This window comes from Lutra lutra, chromosome 4 (assembly GCF_902655055.1).
Source record: "Lutra lutra chromosome 4, mLutLut1.2, whole genome shotgun sequence".
In the NCBI taxonomy this organism is placed as follows: Eukaryota; Metazoa; Chordata; class Mammalia; order Carnivora; family Mustelidae; genus Lutra; species Lutra lutra.
Genome location: NC_062281.1, coordinates 144,426,635 through 144,447,051, shown reverse-complemented (window position 1 = coordinate 144,447,051; position 20,417 = coordinate 144,426,635). Strand labels below are relative to the sequence as shown.

The following is a 20,417-nucleotide window of genomic DNA, read 5'->3' as shown; positions in this document are numbered from 1 at the left end:
ACATTAGACTCTATCATCCAGCTACCATATACATTTTCAGCTTGGGCTTTACGCTATGACAAGCTTGGATTCAATTTCTGGCTTTGACATGGAAATTTAGGAAAACTGTTTAATCTCTTCAAGCCTTCTTTTTAAAGATTTTATTTATTTATTTGACAGAGAGAGATCACAAGTAGACACAAAGGCAGGCAGAGAGAGAGAGAGAGAGGGAAGCAGGCTCCCTGCTGAGCAGAGAGCCCGATGAGGGACTCGATCCCAGGACCCTGAGATCATGACCTGAGCCGAAGGCAGCGGCTTAACCCACTGAGCCACCCAGGCGCCCCTCAAGCCTTCTTTTTAAAAAAATTTATAAAAATGGGGATAAGAATATTCATCTGAGGCCGATTATAGATAACAACAATCTTTTACAGTTCCTTATTTTCCTACTGCTTGAAATTGGTCTGGCCCTGTGACTTGTTTTGGTCAATTGAATATGTGTACAGACCTTGTGCAATTGATGAGCTCTGCCTTCCGCAGGCCTTGGGGATTCCATTCTTCATGCTTGTAGACCTAGGATTACCCTGTGAATGAACTCGAGCAAGCCTTCTGGACTGGCCATGAGGAGGAGAACCACAGCTCCCAACTTGATCTCCAACTAAATGCCAATCCCTAGACACACATCTGAGGTCATCTTAGACCGTCAAGCTCCAGCTAATCCATGAGCTAACCACGAACTGTGTGAGTGAGTCCAGGTGAGACTAGCCAGGGAACCCTCCCAGCAGAGCAGAGCCCCAAACTGCTAACCCACAGAATTGTGAGCTAATTGAAGCCACATTGTTTTGGGGATGCTATGTAAGTAGTAAAAGTTAACTAATAGATCATCTCACAGTACATGAAATGGTGTCTGACATGCTGAAAGATTATTATTACTGTATTACTAGCCCATTCCACATATTCTGTGAGACAGTCTAACTTGGCTATTCACTATTCCCCAAATCCATCCTGTTCTTTCTTGGCTCTGCACTTTGCTTATGAATTTTAATCATTGGGGAATGTACTCCCCCCTCTCTCATTTACCTAATTTTGCTTATGATTCAAGCCTCATCTCAAATGCCTCCTTCTTCATGAAAACTTTCTTAAATTTTAACTGGATATCAGGTAGTGGAAAGAATGGGACTTAGAAGCCAAACAGGTCTGGATTCGAATTCTGGTTCGATTGTTTGTTTTTAAAATTTATTTGTTTGTTTGTTTGTTTGTTTATAAATAAGAGAGAGAGCATGGAGGGGGAGCAGACAGCAGAGGGAGAAGCAGGCTCCACCAAGCAAGGAGCCTGGTGGGGGACTCTGGCCCAGGCTCCTGGGATCGTGACCTGAGCCCAAGGCAGATGTTTAACCTACTGAGCCACCCAGGTGTCTTCTGGATTTGAATTCTGAGTCTATACTACCACTTAATCAAGTATGTAATCTTGGTTATTTTATTTTTAACTTTTCTGAACCCTATATTCCACCTTTATAAAATGAGTATATTATAAATGACAGCGTAAAGCATCTAGCATTATTGCTCTAACCTGTTATATCCATTCAACAAATGTGAGCTCCTTTCTCCCCTCCTTCCTCCAAACCCCCGCAGCTATGTCTACCATGCCTCATAGTACATAGCATGCTCTGCATTTGGTTATAACTTTGAGTACTTGTTTTATATCCTATTTACAGAAAAAAAGGGTTTTATTTATCTTGGAGTCCCATATGGTACCTTATATGGTAATTTGCACATGGTAAACACTCAATAAATATTTATCGCATTGAAAAATTTTAATTGCCAAGTTAAACAAGCAATGTTAGAGGATGAAGAGCTCATTTTTGCTGGGTGGTCAGGGCAGGATTTGCAGGAAACTTGGAATCAAACAAGCTTTTAAAAAGAGAAAGGATTTAGAGAGATGGAGAAGAGGGGAGAGGGAATCTCAGGAAAATGAGAATAAAAACAGTTGGAACACACATGACTGTTCAGTAAATAGTTAAATCTAATGGTCTGGTTGCCACAGAGGATGGATGGCAAGACAGAAGTATTTTTCATGTCATTATAAAAAGTGAGGTAAAGAACTTGAGATTCTGTCTACCCATGGGATTGACCCTAGGATGCATGGGGTAACAGAAAAACAAGGGATTGCTAATGAGTAAAGTAGGCCTATCATATTCAAAGCTGAATGTCATTTACCAGCTCTGGCTGTCTTTCAAGGTTTATTTTCTTTCCAATTATTTTTCTTTTTAACTTTCTCAAACTGGTGATCAGATATATCTGATGGAAATGAGTCTTAAATCATCTGTCCACATTTCAAGAGTAAAAGTAGACTTCCCCTTCACAGTGCACAGCCCTTAAACTCACACCCCACCCAGGTAAGTCCTGGCCTGAAACAAGAGCTGGCAACACACACAGAAACCATCGAATATATAAATACCTTATGGGCATCTGGTTTAGGAAAAGCCAGGAGTGAAACAGGGAAGGAAGAACAGATTAGTGAAGAGAGCCAGCATGTGATAGGTTGTAGAAGTAGGAGCTTAAGATCCAAGAAACACTGTCAGGGATACATGAGGTGAGCTCAAGGGAGTAAAGAAGACAGGAGAACAGGAAAGAGGGATGGGCATGGAGAGGCATAAAGGTGAATCACATGCAGCCATATGGCCTACAGGTACATTTATACAAAGAAGGTAGCAAGTATCTACAACCCACAGATGCTAAAAGCAGGGTCTGGTTAATCCTATCTGGGCCAGAAAACTTAGCTCTGTTCCCTTCTAACTTTTGCTATTTTTTCTAAAATTTTCTTTCTCCAGAAAATTAGAATTTGTCCAGCCCAATCCAGTTCTCCATTGGAACTGATTTGAGCATTCTGATCATCTTAAGAACTGAAAAATTAGAAGATGCCTGATTGGGGTGCCTGGGAGTTCAGTCAGCTAAGTGTCCAATGTCCGACTCTTGATTTTGACTCAAGTCATGATCTCAGGGTCATGAAAAGAGCCCTATATTGGGCTCCTTGCTCAGCCTGGAGTCTGCTTGAGATTCTCTCTCTCTCTCTCCCTCTCCTTCTGCCTCTCTCCATGCTTACACACTCTCTCTCTAAATAAAATCCTCAAAAAAAAAAAAAAACAAGAAAAAGAAGATACTTGATTAAATTGTTGATGAATGCAAGAAATATTTCTCAGCACATTTTTTTTTATTATTTCTATATTGTAAGTCAGTTTTGCCATTAGGAAGATTTTTTCCCCTAGATTTCTGAAAAGCTTGCTGTGTATCATAGTTCCCTCAGCAGCAGATTGTGTTGAAAACACACCTTTGATGTTGCATCTCCAGTCCCAAGGCACTCCTAGGAAATACAGAAATCTATTTTTAAGACAACATTTGTTGACAACTGTGCATGCCAATCAGAAATAAATGAGTCTGGGAGGAAATGTGCTAAGGCAGAAAGTGAACAATACGAGGGAGACCATACAGGCAGAGAGTCTGCTTATGAGGACATTTGCTTCCTTCTTGGCTGGATGTGACTGAAATAGGTCTTTCGTGGACACCAGAATAATAATTTCTTAGAAAAACATTGTGTTCTGGACAAAAAGGACAAGAAGATAAATATAAATTAACACTGGCTGAAAAACACCTTAAAATTTCACAAATAAAAATTAATGGGGAAAAAAATGATGCTGGATTCTAAAAACCAGAAACTAGAATTACTGAAATAGTTAGAGGAGAGAGGCTCTCTTTGGAATACTAAGTAGACCTGCCTCCTACAGTATATCATTAACCACATCTCTAGGGACGAGAGGATGTATTTCCAGACTCATCTGCTGCTTTCTGCCCCTCAGCCAGAACTGTGGCTAGTTAGTCCCTTGACCAGCTGGGGCCTGCCCTACCCAGATCAAGTTGTCCTGCTCTGATCGGCCCCTGCACACCTTTGTCAGCATTCAAGACATGGGCATGGGGAGGCATAAAGGTGAATCACATGCTGCCATATGGCCTACAGGTACATTTATACAAGGAAGGTAGCAAGTATCTACAACCCACAGATGCTAAAAGCAGGGTCTGGTTAATCCTATCTGGGCCACAACTCTGATTGTGCCAGCCAGAATGATCTCTGCCATTTGGAAATCTCTTTGGCACCGGATTCAGGTGGGGATTATTGGGGGTCTCTGGGGGGTCTGTTCACTCACAGATATAATGATTAGCTATCAAAACCTAACACAAAGACTATAGACAGTATGATTCCATTTATGTGAAGTTCAAAAGCAGACGAAACTAATTCATGGTGAAAGAGGTTAGAATTGCTGCTGCTGAGGAGGAGTAGAAACTGGGAAAGGGTATGAGGTGTTAGAAATGTTCTGGACTGGGGCCCCTGGGTGGCTCAGTGGGTTAAGCCTCTGCCTTTGGCTTAGGTCATGATCTCGCAGTCCTGGGATCGATACCCACATCAGACTCTTTGCTCAGTGGGGAGCCTGCTTCTTCCTCTCTCTCGCCTGACTCTCTGCCTACTTGTGATCTCTGTCTGTTAAATTTAAAAAAAAAAAAAGAAAAAGAAAAAGAAAGAAATGTTCTGGATCTTGATGTGGATGGTGGCTACACGAGAGTTAGTGTTTGTAAAAATTTTTTGAGTTACACATTTAAGATCTGGGCACTTTAGGGGGCACCTGGGTGGTTCAGTCAGTTAAGCTTCTTTCAGCTCAGATCATGATCCCAGGGTCCTGGGATCAAGCCTCAGGTCAAGGTCCCTACTCAGTGGGGAGTCTGCTTCCCCTTCTGCCTCTGCTTCTCCCCCTGCTTATGCTCTCGCTCTCTCCCCCTCAAATAAATAAATGAAATCTTTATAAAAGCATTTGGGCACTTTATATGGAGTTTCCTCAAAAAATTAAAAATAGAACTAACATATTATCCAGCAATTCCACTTCTAATTTCTTCCTTTCTAAAGGAAACAAGAACACTGTGTTGAAGAGATCTCTGCACCCCTATGTTCATAGCAGCATTATTTACAATATCCAAGACATGGAAACCACCTAAATATTTATCAATGGATGAAATGGATAAAGAAATTGCATTATACATATGTACAATAGAATATTATTCAGCCACTGAAAAGGAGAAAACCTGCCATTTATGACAACAAGGGTAAGCTTTGAAGACATCATGCTAAGTGAAATAAGTCAAAGAAGAGCAAATGCTGTACGATCTCACTCTTATGGGGATTTTAATCATCAAACAGACAGACAGACAAACTCATAAAAAAGAGGTCAGATCAATAATCGCCTGAGGTGAATTGGAGGAAAGTGGACAAAACTTACAAAATTCCAATTATACAATAAATAAGCACTAGGGATGTAATGTTACCACTGCTGTATGGTAAATAGGAAAGTTAAGAGAGTAAATCCTAAGGGTTCTCAGCACAAGGAAAGAAAATTTTTATTTTTCTGTATCCAAAATGAGATGATGGATATTAACTATACTTATTACGGTGATCATTTCACAATATATGTAAGTCGTTAAGCTGTACACTTTAAACTTGTGCAATGCTGTATGTCAATTATAAATAAGATTTGGACACTTCAAGTATGTTGCACATCAAATTCTTTTAAAAATGTAAGGAAATGTGATATTAACAGTCTAACAAAATCTTTAAGAACATAGCTTTGGAGGCAGACAAACTTTGGTTCAAATAATTCTACTATTTACTAGCGAAGAGTACTTATACCCATTTGTTTTTCTATGTCTCAGTTTCCTTATGTGTAAAAGGAGATAATGGGAATGCTTAACGGGTAATTATAAGGATTAAATGAGCTAGTTGTGCCAAATTCTTAGTATATTGTTGGGAAAAGGGTGAATTATTCTAGAAATGGTATTTATTAGCAGTGCTATTGCTACTACAATAGGAATAATTTGTCAATGAACTATTATTAATTAATAACAGCATGATTGGTAATTATTAATGAACTATTGATTATATTAATGAATTATTTCTATTAGTATATGAATAGAAAGAGTTTGAGAAAGAGAATAATACCTTGGGTTGTATATAGATGGCAAATGCATAGAATAATCTTCCCTCAGGCGGCGGAGATGTTAAGCATTACCCTTTGATCATAACATTCTCTTTTTTTTTTTTTAAGATTTTATTTATTTATTTGACAGTGAGAGAGAGACAGTGAAAGAGGGAACACAAGCAGGGGGAGTGGGAGAGGGAGAAGTAGGCTTCCTGCTGAGCAGGGAGCCTGATGTGGGGCTCGATCCCAGGACCCTGAGATCATGACCTGAGCCAAAGGCAGACGCTTAGCGACTGAGCCACCCAGGCGTCCCGATCATAACATTCTTTTCTATTGAATTTACTGACTTTAGACTCCCTCCCAAACACACCCCAACTGTTATCAATCAGCTGGAAATGGTAATGGAGATGAATCCCTCAGCCAATCCTGGTTCTAATCACCTAAAAGACAAAAACAAGGTAAGATGCAATTGAATACTTAATAAACTTTCTCTGATGATGCATCCTCTCTAGGCCATGTGACTGACAGTCCTTATTCTTGTAAAAGGAAAAAGTATAAAGCAACCAGGATTTACTGGTTATTAAACAGCATTAGGTTTTCATTAAAAATAAGCTGTCAAGTAGATAGTAACACCAGAATTACCGATAACCAGAGCCTTGGACATAGGGCAAAGAGCTGGTGTGGTTGAGGAAAGTTGAAGCTACTTATGACAAAGGAACAAATAAGGGGCAGAACCTGGAAGCCCATGGGCAAAGCAAGACTACGGGTCTAGAGCAGCTAGAGCAGCTAGACCTTGCCAGGGCAAGGTCATGGATCAATTTTAGGTTGAGTCAGAACCTGTGGTTAAGCCAAAATCAGGGCCCGTAAAAGAAGTAATAGTTAAGATAGTCATTTAACAAAAAACTAGGAAGACAGGAAGGCAACTGAAAAATACACATTTGGGAGGGCTAGCTGAGGTGGACGTATCAAGTTTGTGGATTCTTTTGAACATCCAAGCAGAAATGCCAAGTAGACTTGCTTATTCAAGACTGAAGAGGATAGAACTAGAGAAATGAATGTGGGACTTGTCAGCATGGTATCAAAGACAAAACCCTGAATAAGCTCCTCGACAGAGTGAAAATAGAAGCCAAGGATTGAGCCTTTCAACCCTTCTTTTCAAAAAGTAAAGGATACTGATAGAAGAAGCCACTAAATTAGGAAGATAGAGAATACCCAAAACAAAGTGAAGAAAATGCTTTCAGAAAGTGTTGTGAGTAGTGTGGAGAGGTCAGTAAGATAAGGACAGAGCACTCACCACTGGATTTTGTAAGATGGACACCACTGACCACCCTGACAAGAACATTATCAGTGGAGTAGTAGCTACTAAGGCTTGATTAGAATAGTTATAGAGAGATTTGGAGTTGTTAAAATTAGAAGAGATGAAATGTTAGAAGAGTTCCATGAACTGTGAAGTGGCTTCTGTATGATAATTTTGTTACAACTGATCATTATGGTAAAAAGTACTTAACCTTGATACTTCAGGCTGGTTGGTGTGGATAAGTAAGTGGTTGGCAGATGGTGATGGTCCGTTGATGACAGGCAGATCATGACAGAGACACATCTTAAAGATACTTTAAGGTTGCAAAAACAAATTGTGTTTTCCCCTTCTGGTCCAAGTCTCTGTACCTTGTTAGGAAGGTGGCTGGGAGTGGCTGACAAGTGCAGTAAACTTGAATGAGTAAAGTAGATCTTTGAAATGAAATTGATGTATAAGAAAGTACAAAATTTGTTCATTTGTAGGTTCAAGTTTGGACTTAAGCAATAATTCATTATTTTTGGACATTAAAATTTGGTTAGTTAAGAAGCTATGGAAACTTTCATTAGCTGTGGATAGTAAATGTGGTAATACATCTAACAATTACTTGGGAAAATTGAATTACAGATTCCTATTTATCCACTCAAGTTAATTACTAAAATATTATTGCATGTCTACTATGGGTAAGGTCCCCTGAGCCAATCCCCACTAATAAATATCGCCAATTCAAATATTGCACAGCACAAAAGTCAGACTATGTGAGAAAACTATAACTTTTGGATTGTCTCTGATGAATTTCAAATTCCTCAGTAGCCTCCATCCATTGGGTAAAAGGAAAAATATGCTTAAAAGCATCAATCACCAGTATCTCTTTCAGTTAAATTTAGTTTAAACTTGCTCTGTTAAGGGTAACTGCTCACCTTTCTGGGGTGTCCCACAGCCCCTTTTTCTCAAGCTTAGTCTTAGTTGGAAGACTTGTTTGTTTCCCTGGTGATGGGGGGGCTCCTGGACCTAGAGTATCGTCTGGGTCTCTGTCATCCTTGGAGACAGTGTGGTTGCTCTGCTATCATCCCCATCATCCAACTGTCACCCTCTGCTACCATTTGCAGCTAAAGAAATATCTACGCTGTCTTCAGCTGCTGTTGTCCTCACATGTTCCTGTCTCTGGTGCTGGTGACATCTTGCCGCCCTCTCTATCAGGCGGTCCATTTTCACCTTCTTGGGACTTTCCTCCCCAAGCTAAGCATTAGCAATTCTACTCAGGCAGAACCACAGGCTTTCTGATTCCTAGAGGCAGGTCCATCCTCCAACCTCTTTTGTAGAGTTGGTAGACATGGCTCATGCCCCTACTGTCTTCCACAGCCTTCTCTGTATCTTATAGCAAACCTAGGAATTCTCTTCTTTGCAGCCTGGGCTTCTTAGGAAGCTGGGGAGATCTGTCTTCTTGCACCTGGCTATTCCTGTATGCTCTCTCCAACATGCAGCTTGCTGGTATCTGGCCAGTGCAGGGCTACTTGGGTCAAACCTATCTGTTTATTCTCAAGTTCTTCTCCAACCTCCCCCACTGGGGTTTTAGGCCAGAGATGACAGCCAGACACATGTCTCCCCTCCCCTCCTTACTTTTCTCTCCTCTCCTCCAAGGCCCTACTCCTTGGTGTCAAAAGGACTATTTCTCTTTTCCTTCTCTCTAAAAGGGCCTTCACATACATCATTTTCTCCTCCTACCCAAGGTGATTTATATGCTCCCTTTTCCAGAGACCAAAATGGCAAAAGAAAACTGAGAAACCAAGAAGGAAAACCCGTTGGTTTCTCCTAAGACACTGAGTTTATGAGAGGTTGCTTGTCCTCGGGGAACTCAGAAGCTAATAGGAGAGATAAGACAATATGTAAAAAATAATGTAATGCCAAAGCTACCCCAGTGTTGCTGATGTCATAGTCTCTCCAGGAGGCTGGCTCAGCTGATGGGAGGGCAGCATGGGAAGCCCCCCACCTCCCAGACACTGCCATAATGGAGGCCCGAGTAAGCATCAGGTGGGAATTCAGTAGGCAGGTAAAAGTCTCTTCGAGAATTCTGGACAGCATTGTATTAAGTTAATTCCTTATTTTTCCCCCTGGAGGCATACTGCCCTAAGCAAAAAAGAATTTTGGACAGACTGTCATTTTGTAAACTGATAAATGTGAACTAACTCTAGCCCCGTCAAAAAAATACCCTTTATTACTCACATCGTACTTTTGGCTGAAACATAACAAGTACAGGGCATGTTCTTTAATAGTATTCCAGAAAGGAACTTGAGCCTACAAGATCCATTTAAGCTTTTCCCTATGAAGGAATGTCCTTGTACAAAGCTGTGTGTCTGTGGTTTGTATTTTAATCATTTTTCCTTGGGTGCTTGTTAGTGTGGTGAATACAGTTACAGATATAATCCAGGCAATTATATTTCCTTATTTTAATAATAATTCTTCTGTTTGTCTTTATTCTTTTGCACAGTGTTAGGTTAATATAATGGCAAAAAGGAGAAGAAAAAAAAGGTATATATGTCTATATTTACATATGCAGTACAAATATTAAGTGTACATGTGTCTGTGTATATTTATATGCAAACACGTAATATATAACATCTATATAAAATAATAGGTGTGTAGTGTGTTTATGTAGAGCATATATAAATATAAATTACATACATATATACATACATACATTTAGGCAAATATAAAATATCTAGGTCCATATGGAAGTATAAACTACGTACACACATTTGATGCAGATGAAATGGTTCTGCTTATGTTGGTTCCTTCAGCCCGAAATGCTCCTTCAATCCCTTTCACCTCTCAGACTCCTACTTATTCTTCAAGAACCAGCTCAAGAGCTATACCACCACTATGCTGCTATTGTGCCGGATTTCACTAAAAAATTTCTTATATGTCTGCTTCCATTATTTTATATACCTGTCTCTCTGCCTAGACAATGAGTTCTTTAAGTCAGAAACCGAGCCTCACTCAGAATCTCATTCATGTTTGCTGTGCCCCAGATCCTAGCCCTTAGGCACATACTAAGCACTCAATAAACATTTTATGAGTGAGTAAATGCAGCCCTTGAATAGTAATTAAGACTTTGATGTGAAGGTGACAGAGAGCACTCCCCTAACACGGGGTGGGAAGTGACTTTGAGGAAGGCTGGAACCTTTCTCCAAGACAGAGAGAAGTTAAAGGGGTGCCTGCGTGGCTCAGTGGGTTAAGCCTCTGCCTTCGGGTCAGGTCATGATCCCAAGGTCCTGGGATCAAGCCCCACATCAGGCTCTCTGCTCAGTGGGGAGCCTGCTTCCCACCTTCTCTCTGCCTGCCTCTTTGCCTACTTGTGACCTCTATCTGTCAAATAAGTAAATAAAATCTTTAAAAAAAAAAGAAAGAGAGAGAGAAGTTTAAAGGACATTGGCCTGCTTTGGGGAGGTGCTTGGAGAATGGAGACCGCCTGCTTGGGTACCATGGAATGATGTCATCCAAATCGCTTTTGTGTCTAGACCTTTGAAAAGTAACATGCTATGATGTGGTTACTTTTTGAAAGGCAGAAAAATCCAGAAGAATATCAAGCTCGTCGAGTGTTGGCTATGTGGGTGGTGGCTTTGGACTTGGACACCCCTCCACTTACCATGTGATCTTGGCAGGTCATATAATGTCTCTGGGCCTTAATTTCATCATTTGCAAGGCGACAGCCATGAGGGGAGGGCAGTGGTGGGAGGGCTGGATAGTGGATAGTGCCTATCTTACAGGGTGAGGGGGACATGGGAAATTTTACCTAAAGTTCTTTGTAGGATATGTTTGTGTGTGAGTCAGGGGCTGGTCAGGGAAACTGCAACCGAGGACATTGAGGGCAGACTTAGATAAATGGGGAATGGAGGAACTGCAAGCCAAAAGAGGGAAAGTGAGGAAATCCAGAGATCAGCCACTGCAGGGAACGGCCACGGAGATAATGCGAGAGGACAGTGTTATGGGAGACCAAGAGCTGAGGTCACCCAATAGGAGACGAAACCATGTTGAGCAGGAACAGGGACTACAGAGGAGGCACAGCTATTGCTGGAGAAGACGCCATCTAAGGCAGAGAGCCTGAGCAGAAATACCTTGGCTTGTTTTCCCTCGGCCCTCTTGTCTCTCCCCAGCACGCCCCACTGTCTGAACCTGGTCCCTTTGTAATGAAAAGCAAAGCGGGGAGACCGAGAGAAATGAGGCTGAAAGCCAACACTCAATTCATTACCTCAATCAGTTAGGATTCACTTTGGCCGCGAGGGATAAAAGATTCAAAGTAATGGTGGCTTAAATAGGATAGGAGCTCCTGTCTCTCTCATGTAAAAACCCACGTAGGTAATATAGGGCTCTTATGACATTTTATAACATCAGAGACCCAGTAGTCTTTCATCTTGATATTCCTTTGTGTGTGGCCTTGATCTCATGGTCCAAAGTGAAGGCATCTGTGTTTCAGGCCTCAGGATGGTCGAATGGACAAACATTGTCTGGTGGAGCAATGTTTTTTGAACTATGGGTCATGACTCACTAATGGGTCATAAAAAATCAATAGAATGGATAATTTTTTTTTAAAGATTTTTATTTATTTGACAGACAGAGCACAAGTAGGCACAGAGGCAGGCAGAGAGAGAGAGAGGAGGAGAAGGAGGCAGGCTCCCTGCTGAGCAGAGAGTCCGATGTGAGGCTCGATCCCAGGATCCTGGGATCATGACCTGAGCCGAAGGCAAAGGCTTTAACCACTGAGCCACCCAGGCGCCCCTAGAATGGATAACTTTAAAAATGAATTAGAATAGATGATATCAGAGTGTTTACTATACAGTAAAGGTTAAGCATTTCTTACTCCAAACTTTTGTTTTGGAAATATATATATAATAAATATTATATATATTTATATGCATAAATATACACATACATTTTATATATAAATATACATTTATATATAAATTTATATATAAATATACATTTATATATTTATATATGATAATAAATATATAAATATATAAATGTATATTTATATATAAATTTATATATAAATATACATTTATATATTTATATATGATAATAAATATATAAATATATAAATGTATATTTATATATAAATTTATATATAAATATACATTTATATATTTATATAAATATACATTTATATATTTATATATTATATACGATAATAAATATATATAAATAATATATATGAGTCTCTATGGGATATATATATATATATAACACAGTGAAACAAAATGCAACATGATATAATATAAAATGTATTTCTTATGTAGGATATTGTCAATGAAGTTCAAGGCATTTTTATAAAATCCCCACTCCACTTTGGTTTCATCTCATTGGCCAGAACTGGTCACATGGCTGTAGAGAATCACAGGAAGCCCTGGAAACTGTACTCTTTTTTATCCACAGCCATTCACCTGGCTAACCCCGAGGATTTTATTATCACAGAAGCAGGGAGCTTCACAAGTCAGGGACAACCAGAAGTCTACCACATAGACTCACTATCGTCTGCTCTTCCTGTTAGTATTAACTGTTACTATTGGCTGAAAGAGCCATCTCCCTCAGAGGGTGACTCTTGGAAGTTTAGTGATGACTTGTTTAGCGTCTGGACCCTGACGGTCTGTGTGGGAGACCTGCTCTGTCCTGTAGTTTTCTTGTCTATAAAATGAGGATAAGAGTAGTGCATCTCTCATTACATTTTTGGGAAGACTGAATGAGGATGAGCGTCAACAGTCAGGCAGAGCCTGTGACACCTACAAAGAGCCCTGGGCTATTGGGTGTAGGTATGAGCACTGGAGCCCATAGACAGAGTATGTGGGAGAGCACCTGAGTGGTGGAGCACTGTTTCCAGCCAATATCCATTCTGATGTTGAAGTAGTTGCTAAATTCAGGGCAAATCCCCTCTGGTTCATAGCTGTAGATGGGTCCTGGCCCAGGAATGGGATATCAGCCAGCAATAAGGAACAGTAGAGAACAGCAGAATTATCTGGAACTATCTAGAACTTGTCCGTGGCTTTTCACTGACCAGCAGCAGGTTGTCAGCCACAAAAAGAGTCAGCAGGTTTTAGAACTTGGAATCATCCAAGTAGGGCTTTGGGATCTGGTGAGTGAAGCCCTTCATTATGATCCTGTGTTTCCAAAGCCAATGCCATGCAACGGGCTCGTTCTCCACACTCAGAGCCTCATTCGGGCAAACAGCTACCATTTGGAATGTCTCAGAAGAAAATTAAGGAGGGAAGTTAAAGCAAGTCTTAGGATTCAAATGGAATTGAAGTAATACCCACACTGCCTGGGTATTATAGGCCCACTGGGCTTTGATTGTTTGTTGGATGAATGAATGAGTGAATGACCAAAATAGAGAGAAGATGTGAGCTAAATAGCTTTTTTTGCTATCACATAAACTTTCTTTTTTCCTCTTGCTGACATGGCATGGAAAAGACAAGGTTATATAAATAAGAAATCACATTTAGGTTGAACGTATTTTTGAAAGGAAAATAATTGTCATACTCTTTCATTAAAAATACATAACTTTTTCTTTCACCTTCTGTATATGATGATTACTCTTTTAACACTAATTAAACACCCACCATGTGCTAAGTGGTAAACAGAATATGTGAGCAATAGTGTTTCTGCTTTCACGGTGATGGGCAGACAAACTTGGCAGAGAACTCAAGAGGAAGGATGAAGGTAAATTTGATGTCTAATAAATTTTTTAATATTAATCTTACTGACACAGTACTTTCAGAGAAAGCTGTGAAACCTATTTATTTAGAAATGTGAAAAAAAGATAAAGTTTCATCTATTGGCAGAAGGAGAAAGTAGATGATCTCACAAGGTTTCTTCTTCAATTCCAAGGAACATCATGTGCCTAACCCAGAGGTCACTTTAGACAGGACACATGTCCCACATAGCAGTTAATAATGCATTTATAGTACCTGCCTGGTCCCTACAAGAATGTGACGTCTCTGCAAACACCTTGTGGTCTTCAAATCAGTAAGAAGGCTAAATAGAAAAGTGGTTAGATCCATTTGCTCATGAATTCAATAAAAGTTTGTTAACTCCCCACTATGTGCTGAGAAGTAAGAAATTAAAAGGCTAAAAGCAAATTGCTTTCCCCCTCAAGGAAGCAACTGCCCTCTGAGAAAGACGGTCAAGAACTATGTGGGGTGTTGTGATGTGGGGTGATACGGGGTGACAAAGGTGATTATGGTCAACAGGCTGAGGGAACATTGAGAAGAGGCATCTCTCTCAACCTAGGGTAGAGCAGCTAGATGATTCCAACTGAATCTCCAAAAATAAGAATGCCTTAGCCAGGTGGAAATGTAAGGAAAGATATTCCAAGCAGATGAAATCAAAAGAGAAAACGTAGGGAAAGGTAGAACAGTGAGGGATTGTAGTCAGAGATCCAAGAGGCTTGTTTTGGCTGGGGGTGTAGGTGTGCGCAGGGGGTGGGGGGAAGCGGGGAGGTATGCCAGGTCCAGATCATGTAAGTCCTTGTGTGCTAAGAATTTCCATTTCATTTCATCCTGAAGCTCATGCAGGATCATTGATAAACTAACGTTGGAGAAAGGAAATGATTTAACCAGATTAAAAGAAGACGTCAAGGATGACTTTTTCATTTCAACCTTGACATCCGTGGTTGTACATGTGTGATCCTCTCCCCTGAGGCCTGGAGCAGGAAACAGGAAGCAGGTCTGCCCAGTCGGGCTGTGAGCTAAGGGCAAGGATACCCAACTTTCAGACACTCTAGTGCCAGGGAGTGAATAATCCAAATGTGGCCGTGGTGACACATTGAAGTAGTGGGTCCACCATAGGTTAGCTCTGGGACACTGAAGGTCAGAGTCTGGGGTCAACAGTGGTCTTACACGGACCAGGGGAAACTAGAGCGACTGGGGCAGGTGAAATGAGAGGTCTTTGAGCTTGTTTTCGAATTTGCTTGCATTGCAAGGGTTGAGTACAGTGCTAAGGGCTCTTCTGGGCATTTGAGAGGGGGATAAAATACAAATAGGTATGTTCTTTTCTTTCCCCTATTCCTGACCCCTGGGGTGAAATTACAATGCTTAGTACGCACATCCACTCTGGTAGGACTGCTAAAATTCTCTAGAATTTGGGAGTACATGAGTACTAAAGGAGCACTGATCTGAAAAGTGTCTACCCTTTGTCAAACTCCTCACTTTCAGTCACTTGTTCTTACAGTTGCTGGTTCAGTATCTGTCTTTGCCAGCAGGCTGTTAACTCGGAGGAGAATGGGGTGTGCCCGTCACATCCTTGCTCTCTAGCATGTATCAAGGTGCTGGTATGAGTGAATGATAAAGATTTTACAAATCTGAATCTGGTTTGCCCCATTTACCACTGGGTTACTCAGGTAGTAATTCAAGTGCAAGTCAGCTAGATGACATTGATAAAATATAAAATCTCTGCCATTCACGCACCTGATCATTCAAGATGTGTGATCGTTAGCTTCCTGTGTTTTGACTTTCGTAGAGACCCGTATTTATGGCTCCACTTTTCTGAGCATTAGTTTCCTCCACTGCAAAATGGACTTGATAATAATATATACCTGGTATGATGAAGCAGGAGAGCACAGCAATTAGGAGTGATGGCCTGGATTTAAATAATTTAAATATTTAAATAATGACACCATCATAGAACAGCTATGAAACCTTTGGCAGCGAGCTAGTTCTTGCTGAACCTCAGTTTCCTAATCTGTAATATGGGGATGATTATACCTCCTAAATACGGTCTTCACAAGAACAAAATAATCCATTGAAAACACAACAGTGCCTGGAACCTAGTAGGAGCTCAAATGTTAGCTATTATTATCATGTCTCATAGTTTTAGGGATTAAATGAGAAAATTCCATTTAAAACACAGATCATTATTCTTAGAACTTTGTAAGCACACAAAAAGTGTTAGCTATTAATATTTTTTCCATACATGGTCATCGCTTCACTATGCAAACTACTGTGTTTGTGTAACTCATTTCTTCTACTGTAGCCTTGATCTGTGGTTTAAACCTCTCATTGCTATTTCACTTTGTATATATCCAAGTCTTGCCTCCCTTGTCAGAGTGTAAACTCAGAGCAGTAGTGTAGCCCCTTGTGTCTAGTGGATGCTCACCCTACAGTTATTCTGATTTGGCGTACACATCATTCTATTCTATTTTTTTTTTTTAGATTTTATTTATTTATTTGAGAGAGAGCATGAGAAGGGGGAATGTCAGAGGGAGAAGCAGACTCCCTGCTGAGCAGGGACCCTGATGCAGGACTCAATCCTAGGACTCCAGGTTCATGACCTGAGCTGAAGGCAGTCGCGCAACCAACTGAGCCACCCAGGCACCCTTATTCTATGACTCTTTTTTTTTTTTTTCCCATTCTATGACTCTTAAGTAGTTTCTAGAAAAAGTTTAAACTTTTGGTAAAATGAAAAGAACTATATTGTTTATTGTGTCCAATCAAAGCGTCACCAAGCTCATGGAAAGAAAGTCGTCTGATTTCCGTATACAGAAACGACTAGCTGAGAGTTACTTCTTGCTCTTTGTTTCCTAAGACACTGTTTAAGTTTACATTATTATTATTATGTTTATAAAAGCCCTGAGGGATCTTGTTAAAGCTCTGGATATTCTTTTTGTCTTGTTTTTTTGATACTAAGAACTTATATCACACTTTTCCTTAAGAAATTTCAACATTTTGATTAAAAATATTTAGATACTTTTGAGTTGCTATTTCAGTTCAGTCAATGAATGTGAGTCAAGTGTTCCTGTCTTAAATCCATCCTCCACATAGCTACAGTGTAACTTTTCTAAAATGTGACTTCTCTACCTAGAAACCTTTCATAGTTCCCCAGCCCTCACAGGAGAATGTCCAAATCTTCACCAACCCCATTGTCCAGTGCCCATTCCCACCTACTGCTATGGAAATCCCCAATTTCTAGTTCCTTTCTTTATATTTTGTTTTGGTCTTTGTACATTTTTTAAATGTTTTTCTCTCTTCCAGGGATGTTTTCTTTTGGTCTGAGTAAACTCTACCTATTTTTGGTGACACTCCTGAGGCAACAGCTCCTCTAGGGAGCCCTCTCTGACTTCCCTCCTAGGTTAGATTAAATACCCCTTCCATTGTACCTGATGTGTAACCTCTTTCTCTAGAGCATTCCATGTTATATTCATTAATTCAATAACTATTTCTTGAGTACTTACTATGTGCGAGGTATTATTTCAAACATGAAGGCTATGTTGACCCCCTCCCCCACCCCCCGCCAAAAAACATCACCAGTGTGCCTGGGTAGCTCAGGCAGTTAAGAGTCTGCCTTGGGCTCAGGTCCTGATCCTAGGGTCCTGGGATCGAGCCCCTCATCAGGCTCCCTGCTCAGTGGGGACTCTGCTTCTCCCTCTGCTCCTCACCCCCGCTCCTATGCTCTCTCTCAAGCAAGTAAATAAATAAATAAATTTTTTTTAAAAAAAATCATCCCTTTCATGGAGCTGGAAATAAAGCAAGTAAGCAAACATACATGATGTTAGACGGCGTAAGTACGCGTAAGTACAATGGAGAGGTAAGGTATAGGGAGTTCCTGGAAGGAGGGATATAGGGGTTATAGTCTTAAATGGAACGGTGAGGGAAGGCCTCCCCAAACCCATTTGAATCCAGACTAGAAAAAGGTGGTGTGGGGAGACAATTCCTTATGGATTTCTTGCATCTTTGCATGCCTTATCAGCAAGGTACTAAGTGCCCTATTACTCTGCATTATACTTGCTGTGATGTTTGTTTAGTGAACAGCGTTGTCAGGTAGAGATAGTGTCTCTCTTTGAAGTAAGGGGAAATTTTTCCTTCTGTCCAGTACATTAAAGGTATCTCCTTCCGGGGCAAAGAGCAGGTTTTTTTTTTTTTTTTTGTATTTCATTATAAATAAGATTTGGGTTACTTGGGCTCGGGGTTCCTCTTCTCCAGTGCAATACTGAAGGTGTCATCTGGCCCTTTCCGTGTTGCCAGGGAGAATTGGGGCTTGGAGAACTGGCACAAATGCTCCCCTTCCGGCTACTACTCTTGCTGAGTACTAAAGCCCTTTGTCTCTAACCCCAGAGCCTCAGGTCTTCTGCCAGCATCCTTGAGATTGGGGTAGGCTGACTTGTTGGCTTGCAAATGGGGTAAAGTTTCAGACTCTTCACAGTTTTTGACAGTGAAATGCAGATATCTGGAAAAAGAGCATTTAGGACACAGGGAACAGCAGGTGGAAAGGCCCCGAGTCACTTGCCATACGTGATATTTTCCCTCTTAAAATTCTCTAACTTCTCCAATAACTATAAAGTTCTTAAGGACAACTCATCTTACTCATCTTTGTATCCCTAGTAAAACTACTAGTACATAGCAAATTCTCAATACATGTTTGTTGAAATTAACAAGAAAAAATAGTTGTCCCTCAGAAATCAGAATGTTTCTTTGGCAGGGATCTACTGGTACCAAGTATTATTTCCTTTCTTTCTTTTTTCTCATTTAGAGAAAGGCACATGATAGAGAGGCGAAAGAACTGAATTTGGAGTCAAGCTGGGTTTTCATTCCAGTTCTGCGGCTTACTAGCCTATAACCTTAGGTTACTTACTTAAACTTTCTGAGTCTCAGCTTCCCTGTGTGTGAAATCATAATAATAATCTTATCTTCTTTGTCTTGATGCTGAAGCTGAAAAAGCATAAGGAACATACTAAGTGCTCAAGAAATATGTTGTGCCATATAGAGTGCCAAACCCAAGGTCGGGTTCTGAAGTTCATATCTATTACTATTATTCAGTCTTTGCTTGCTCCCCATCTGAAGGGGAAATGGGAAATCTGACAATTTTTAAAATCACTTGGAAGAATATGAAAACCGAGGATGGTCTGCATTCTGAGATCCCATCTAGACCATTAGCCATTTCCATTCATTTAGCAATAAAACATATTTGCTGAGATCTGAAGTCCTGTGGAAGTTAATGAGCAAGTGCTAGAATCCGCCCTTGGGGTTACCTCTCCTATTCTCCTGAGTTCCCTAGTTCACAGGTTCAGTGTAGTCTGCAGCCAATTATTGTTTTGAGTGGAGGCCTGCCAGCAGCATTAGGTGGAGAATTTGTTGCAAAGTTGGGCTTTGTTTTCACTTTGGAGCATGCAAGGGGGAATTGTGGTGGCTTAGAAACTCCATACCACAGTTGCAGAAATCTGCAAGAGTTCCTCAAAGCAGTTTGACACTGAGTTTTTCTGTGTTGAGAATCTTAGCCAATGAGTACCATGAACTGGTCCATCATTGAAGTGGCTTGGTACCTCCCCAAATAAGGAAGAGCAGCCAGTGTGATGAGGAATCTTGGGCTGTTCATTTTTGGTAGTCAAGGAACAAAATGGTTTGTGCTCCTCTTTGTACGCAGTGAAAGATTCATAGATTTTCTTAAAAATCTTTCCCCTTGCGGTGCCTGGGTGGCTCAGTCGGTTGAATATCAGACTCTTGGTTTTGCTCAGGGTCATGATCTCAGGGTTGTGGGATTAAGCCTGAGTCTGGCACTGGGCTCAGTGGGGAGTCTGCTTGAGATTCTCTCCCTCCCTCTTCCCTTGCCCCTTCCCCACATGTGTGCACACACTCTCTCTATGTCTCTGTGTCAAATAAATAAATTTTTCTGGGGGAAAAAAAAATCTTTCCCCAATTCTTTGTTCCCACATCATTTGGGTCCGTGGCACTCTGTGGCAGTGAGGGTAGCCGACACCGTCCCTGATAGGTGATTCTGCTGTATGTGGTTGTAGACCTTACTCTGAGAAACATTGTGTGCTCACTTGGGCAGTACATATGCTACAACTGGAATGGTGCAGAGAAGATTATCATGGCCCTGTGCAAGGAGAAACATTAAGATGGAGAAAACAGAGTTGCAAATGGACAATTACACGGTCATATGTTAAGTGCTGGAACTTCCGGGGAGGAAACAAGCAATGAACAGGTATTTTTGTCACAAGCAAGGAATACAGGAGCACGCTAATGAGAAGGTATAGCCCATCAGGCAAGTTTTGGGGTGATCTACAGTCCTAAGGACAGCTGTGGCCTACCTGCCCATCTTTTCATCATTTTTTTTTAAGTTCAAAAAGCTGCATAGTCAGTAGAGTC

The 20,417-nt window shown here is 40.7% G+C and overlaps 1 non-coding gene across 1 annotated transcript; it reads left to right on the top strand.

Moving 5' to 3' along the window:
* The first annotated feature begins 20,084 nt into the window (after positions 1-20,084).
* On the top strand, positions 20,085-20,190 carry LOC125099526 (U6 spliceosomal RNA). Its single transcript, XR_007127240.1, has one exon. It is a non-coding gene; the product is annotated as a U6 spliceosomal RNA (small nuclear RNA).
* The last annotated feature ends 227 nt before the right edge of the window (positions 20,191-20,417 follow it).